Here is a 7,196-nt window from a genome sequence, read left to right on the forward strand (position 1 = left end):
AACAGAACTTTAGTCTAGCTGTAAGACATTTGTTTTTGTATCTGTCAGTTAAGACGTCAAAAACGTTTTTATAGCCAGGTTACTATCCCATATATTTGCTTCATCTCTTAAGAGTATTTTACAGGGGTAATATTTTGCAAATACAAAATAAGGGAATTGTTCCCCTCCAAATTACATTTTGGAGCATATTTCCCAGGGAAGAGGGAAGTGGTTAGTGCTAGAAAGTCACTGATAAGTCATTTGAATAACATGAGCTAAGTTTTAGGCTCTTTAGTAATACAATTTGATTATAAAAGATAGGAATTAAAAAATTATTATAACTTCAGATTAAGATATAAAAAACTGGGCCTAGAATATTAGGCCTGGGGACTGTATGAAAGAGAATGCCCTGAGTGGGTAGAAAGGAGAATAACAGAAGTCAGTGGAAAGTCAGCTACCAGTCTCAACAGGGTGGGTGTGTACCTTGGGGTAAGTATGTGGAGTGGGTGGAGGGATGGATTGAAACAATGAGCTGGGTTTATGAACTAAGAACACCTGGTTTTGTGTGTGTGTGTGTGTGTGTAGTATGCTTGCTTCTGGAATAATGTTAGGGAGGTACAGGCTAGTAGGAAACTTAGGCTTCTGGCTTAGGGCCCTAACACATGATAAGCAATATGAAGAGGTGCTGGTGGAAGACAGGTAAATGAACTGGATTAATGCCCTGATTCTCAAGGGGGTAAAGATATACAATGAACATAGGAATCTGTTTACCTCTAGAGAATGGGCACAAAATAAAGATAATATTAATAAATGCAGGAATCAATGACCTCAAGAAAGGAAGGAAACAGAACCAAGAACTCTTGTGGGAAGCACAACATGATACCTTCTATTAAAATAAATCAATAGGTCCAGCACACCTCAGTGGTTCTCAACAGGTGATCAGTGGCCACACTGCAGAAATGACCAGCAAGAGTCCAGGAGACACTGTATGGATTCAAGGTCTCTCTCTTTTGTCATCAGACACAAGGTCATATAAGCTTCACTTTCCTCAACACTCATATAATTTGTGGAGGGAAATAGGAGATAGGTAGAAAACTGAATTGCTAAGCATTTTACCCTTAATAGTGACCAAGGTACTTTAACATTCCTCTTAGCTTGACTAAACATAAGTCAGATTTCTTCCAGACTTTAGAGCACTTACTTTAGAAAATGTTCAGTTGTAAATTTTTCAACTGCCTTTTGAGATACAGATTTTCTCACAGTTTTACATCCTAGTAATATCTTTCTCAAGAACCTGCTAGCCATCCCTTTGAAATAGAATCAAGAAAGATATTGCTCCTATCTCCCAGTTTTTGAGGCAATGTGGAGCTGAACTTTGATAATAAATGCTGCTGCTGCTGCTAAGTCGCTTCAGTCGTGTCTGACTCTGTGCAACTCCATAGACAGCAGCCCACCAGGCTCCTTTGTCCCTGGGATTCTCCAGGCAGGAATACTGGAGTGGGTTCTCATTTCCTTCTCCAATGCATCCATGCATGCTAAGTCGCTTCAGTTGTTTCGGACTCTGTGCGACCCCATAGACAGCAGCCCACCAGGCTCCTCTGTCCACAGGATTCTTTAGGCAAGAATACTGGAGTGGGTTGCCATTTAATTTTCCATGATATAAATGGCCTAATCACATTAACCAATCTCATCTGAAGTACCTCTGGTCCTTTCCTTCTGTCTCACTTAAGTCTCACCTTTGTTGCAGTATAGTTGTGGTCAGGTTCTCTCCCTTGTCTGTTTTGAATAGACTTATTTGCCTGTTTACTCTGCCAGTACAATTTTATTTTTTGGTGATAGATACCGTTTATCTGAAAACCTTTATTAAAAGAGACTAAATGAGTTTACTAAGTCCTGCTCCCTTCTCCAACCCCAATCCAGTGACTAGGGGAATAGTGGCTAGCAAAGATGATTGGATCATTTATAGAGAAAACATACCTTGATATTTTGCACATCCAACTCTAATATAAATAAATTTGCAACCAACTGTGAGTGGGATTGATACTTTTAGTTTAAGATAATACCAAATCCTTTTCAGTCTGAAAAGATTATAAAATTAATAAAAAAAATTAAAAAGGTTTCCATTTCTGACATTAAAACAAACCAGAGAGGGATGACCAGATATGGAACAACAGGCTGGTTCAAAATTGGGAAAGGAGTACATCAAGGATGTATATTCTCACCCTACTTATTTAACATATATGCAGAGTACATCATGCATAATGCTGGGCTGGATGAAGCAGAAGCTGGAGTCAAGACTGCTGGAAGAAATACCAACAACCTCAGATATACAGATGATACCACTCTAATGGCAGAAAGCAAAGAGTAGCTAAAAAACCTCTTGATGAAGATGAAAGAGGAGAGTGAAAAAGCTGGCTTAAAACTCATCATTCAAAATCTAAGATCAGGTCCCATCACTTCATGGCAAATAGATGGGGAAACAATGGAAACAGAGAAACTTTATTTTCTTGGGCTCCAGAATCAATGTGGATGGTGACTGTGGCCATGAAATTAAAAAATGCTTGCTCCTTGGAAGAAAAGCTATGACCAACCTAGACAGCATGTTAAAAAACAAAGATATCACTTTGTTGACAAAGGTCCATATAGTCAAAGCTATGGTTTTTCCAGTAGTCATGTATGGATGTGAGAGTTGGGCCATAAAGAAGGCTGGGTGCTGAAGAATTGATTTCAAACTCTGGTCTTTCAAGTGCTGGAGAAGACTCTTGAGAGTCCCTTGGACAGAAAAGAGATCAGTCGATCTTAAAGAAAATCAACTCTGAATAGTCACAGTTGGGACTGATACTGAAGCTGAAGCTCCAATGCTTTGGTCACCTGATGTGAAGAGAGACTCGTTGGAAAAGACTGATGCTGGGAAAGATAGAGGGCAGGAGGAGAAGGTGATGACAGAGGATGAGATGGTTGGATGGCATCACTGACTCAGTGGACATGAGTTCAACTCAATGGACACTGGGAGGTGAAGGACAGGGAAGCCTGGGTTGCTGCAGTCCATGGAGTCACAAAGAGTCAGACATGATTTAACGTCTCAACAACAAGAGAGGGATGAGATAGGCAGAATTCTAAGAATGGCCCCTACAACTTTTGCCCTTGCATAATTCCCTCTCTTGTGAATATGTCATATTATATGGCAAAAGAAATTTTGCATATGTAATTAAGGTTACTAATCAGTTGATTAAGTTAATACAAAGGAGATAATTTGGGTTATTCTAATCTAATCACACAAGTCCTTTAAAAGCAGAGTTTTCTTTGGCTAGTGGCAGAAGGAGAGGCTAGAATTGAAAGATGGTTCTGTTGCTATCTTGGAGACGAAGGGGCCCACGTGATAAGGCTGGGATGGAGACAGCTCTAGAAAAAAACATCAGCCTCTGACTGATAGCCAGAAAAGAAATGGGGACCTCAGATCTATAGCAAAAAGAAACTGGATTTTGCCAACAACCTTAATGAGGTTGAAATCAGATTCTTCCCCAGAGCTTCCAGATAAGACCACAGCCTAGCTGATACCTTGATTTTGGCCTTATAATATCCTGAGCAGAGAACCTAAGTCAGCCCTGCCTTGACTTATGATTTACAGACCTGTAAACTAACAAATGGGTGTTGGTTTAAGCCACTGAGTTTGTGGTAATTTTTTTACATAGCAATAGAAAATGAATTGGAAAATTTCAAAAAACGACTAGGACATTTATGGATGAAAAGTGCTGACTGAGGAAAGGGGGGTTAAGTTTACTCCTTCTTATCTGTCACCATTGGGTTGGACAACAGAATCACTGATTCTAGGCATAAATATTTTTATCATAGCATATAAATTAGCTTACAGAATATTTAGAAAGGCTACAGAATCAATGTTTGATCCCACACTAAAGTGAGACACTCAGGAAAGCTGTTTACTCCATGAGATTTTGCCAGTGGAAATCCTTCCCAGTCACTCTAGAAGCTAGGGATTAGATATTAGTACCCTCATTATTATTGCTACAGAAAAACTAAAGGACTTTTAAACTGTGATTGCTAGTTGGGTTGTGTAGTCTCAAAAACTTCACATCTCCCTTTCAAGTCTTGGCAGAAGCTAGTTATGTTAGAGACGAAAAGGAAAAAAAAAAATCTGAGAAATACAAAAAGAGGATATTACCAAACTGGACAGCTACCAAAATGGGTAAGAGGGAAGAGATTAAAATGGTTTAGTCAGTCAAAAGGAGCAATCAGAGAATAAGAAAGAGCTTTTGTTTTAACTCAATGGATGCGAGTCTGAGTGAACTCCAGGAGTTGGTGATGGACAGGATGCCTGGCGCGCTGCAATTCATGGGGTCACAAAGAGTCGGACACGACTGAGCAACTAAACTGAAATGAGTAACAGCAGTAATGGAGACTATGGCAGCAAACTTAACTAGTAATTATTTTCACCAAAACTTTCTTGTAGAAAATAAGAAAACTGATAATCAGGTTTGGTTTAAAACATCCAGAATGACACATTAAAAATCCTTATCTGTCCTTAATAACCAAAATGGAAAAAAATACGAAAAAGAATATATCTATACACATGTATAAGTGAATCACTCTGCTGTACAGCACAAATTAACATTGTAAATCAAATATCCTTAAATAAAATAAATTTTAAAAAATAAAAAATAAAAATGACTGTCAAATTAAAAAATTCAATAGAATTTTTGAAAGATGAAGTCAATGATCCAGAATATAAAGAAAAAAGGAAGCAACTGATAAATATTAAAAAGAAAGAAGATTAAGATGGATAAATTCAGACTACTAAGATTTCCAAAGAGAAGAATGAAAGTGAGGAAATTATCAAAGATATAATAAATATAATAAAAGATATTTCCTAAAACAAAGGGGGATAATTTACCTTCAAGTGGAAAGAGCTTATCAAGTGCTGAGTCAGATGAGTGAATGACCTAGATATGTGGTTAATAAATTTCAGAACATTGGAGAGAATGAGAAAAAATCTTTTCACATAATGGGAAAAATAGGTTCAAAGAGGCAAACATTAGATAAGCATCAAATTTTTCATTTACATCAGGTAATGCTAAAAGACAGAAGTTCTGAAGGAAATGTCACCAACACAATAATTTTATATCTAGCTACATTATCAAAGTAATGTAAAGACACATAGATAATTAATGAATAAGGCATTAGAAGATATATACCAGAGAAAGCAGGATTGCTTAAATTTGTATTTATGTATTATTATTATTTTTGCTTATTTTTATGCTTAAATGGTTTTATTAATCAACACTTGTCTTTTTATATCCCAGGGTATTGTGTGATTCACCAGTTACTTGGGACAACAAACTTGCTTGAATTAGCTTGAGTGAGTCTCTGCTTTTTTGTTACAAATGAAGTAACTTTTTTAATAGCTAAAATGAGACTCTTGAATAGCTTCGTATTTGTGGGGATGTAGAAGAAAGAATGGATCTCAGGCATAGAATCAAAATGCCTTAGATACCAGAGATAAATGGATGCTAGGAAGAGGGAAGTGTCAAAGATGAGTCTCAAACCCTTGTGACAAGTAACACAGAAGAAAGAATAGATTTGGGCAGAAAGATCTTGAGTCCCAAATTAAACATGTCAATTATAGGTTAAGAGTGCAGTGTTTGTGAGACGTTTGATGAATATGCATATTAAAAAGTTGGATACTTTAGTTTGGACTCATCTTAATGCAGTATTCTCTCACCCCACAGAAATAAGACTTAATTGTCATGAAAATTTTTGATTTTGAATTATTTATAACAGGATTTTGACAATGATTTGATTGGCAAATTGACTTAATAAGAGTACATCAAACTAATACAGCAACATGCCATTATAACTTAAGCTTTCATTGTTTTGAAATAATTATATTATTTTAATACTCTTGAGAAACCTGTATGCAGGTCAGGAAGCAATAGTTAGAACTGGATATGGAACAACAGACTGGTTCCAAATAAGAAAAGGAGTACTTGAGGCTGTATATTGTCACCCTGCTTATTTAACTTATATGTAGAGTACATCATGAGAAACGCTGGGCTGGAGGAAGCACAGGCTGGAATCAAGATTGCCGGGAGAAATATCAATAACCTCAGATATGTAGATGACACCACCCTTATGGCAGAAAGTGCAGAAGAACTAAAGAGCCTCTTGATGAAGGTGAAAAAGGAGAGTGAAAAAGTTGGCTTAAAGCACAACATTCAAAAAACGAAGATCATGGCATCTGGTCCCATCACTTCATGGCAAATAGGGAAATGCCAGAGTCCAGCTCCAGCAGCCAGGGAATCAGCCTGAAGGGCTGAGTGGTGTCTGCGGACAGTGATGTAGCCTCTGACTCAGTACAGAACTACATGTTTATTTCAAGGTTCAGGTTTTCTTTTGTACTTTGACAAAAGCATTAGGTCAGAGGTTTGACATTTTTAGTTTCCCCACCTAGATTTATTGTCTCCAGAAATCATTGTTGTCCTTCAAACAGAGTTCCTACTTCAGCGATACTCTCAGAATCGAGTTTACTATTATTTACTTCCTCTTATGTGTCCTATACTTAACTTGTGATTACACTGTAACTCATGCTACATTCCTCAGCTTATTTCTTATCTTTCTAAATCCTGTTTGTCCCTAGCATCTTAAGATCACTATCTTCTAAAAAGGCTTCTAGCTATTAATAATTATTCCTAAACCCTAAGCTCAACAAACTTCTTTTGCCATAAATATTTCCCTCACAAACAGGTCTCAGATAACAATCCTTCCCATGGCCTCAAACTGCAGCCTACATGCTCATCTTGGGACATTCTTTGTAAAGATCCTTGAACAAATGTCAGTGGTTACTTTATAGATTATTTTCTGGGCACAACTGCAGAAGGCTTTGTGCTTTCTCATGCTTCTCTCAAGCACCTTAATATTCTTTCCAGCCAACTCAACTGAAGAAAGCAAAGAACAAGTCAGAATCACAAGGCCTAATGCCTTCATCCTGGGGCCATGCCTGCGAGATGAGGAGAGGGGGTTGGGACCATGCCTCCATTTTGTCAGTAATGCCTAATGCGGCTCCCGGCAGGGCGACAGTGGAAACAGTGGCTGACTTTCTTTTTCTGAGCTCCAGAATCACTGCAGATGGTGATTGCAGCCGTGAAAGTAAAAGACACTTACTCCTTGAAAGGAAAGTTATGACCAACCTAGATAGCATATTG

The sequence above is a fragment of the Oryx dammah genome, unplaced genomic scaffold (assembly GCF_014754425.2).
Source record: "Oryx dammah isolate SB20612 unplaced genomic scaffold, SCBI_Odam_1.1 HiC_scaffold_27, whole genome shotgun sequence".
Taxonomy (NCBI): domain Eukaryota; kingdom Metazoa; phylum Chordata; class Mammalia; order Artiodactyla; family Bovidae; genus Oryx; species Oryx dammah.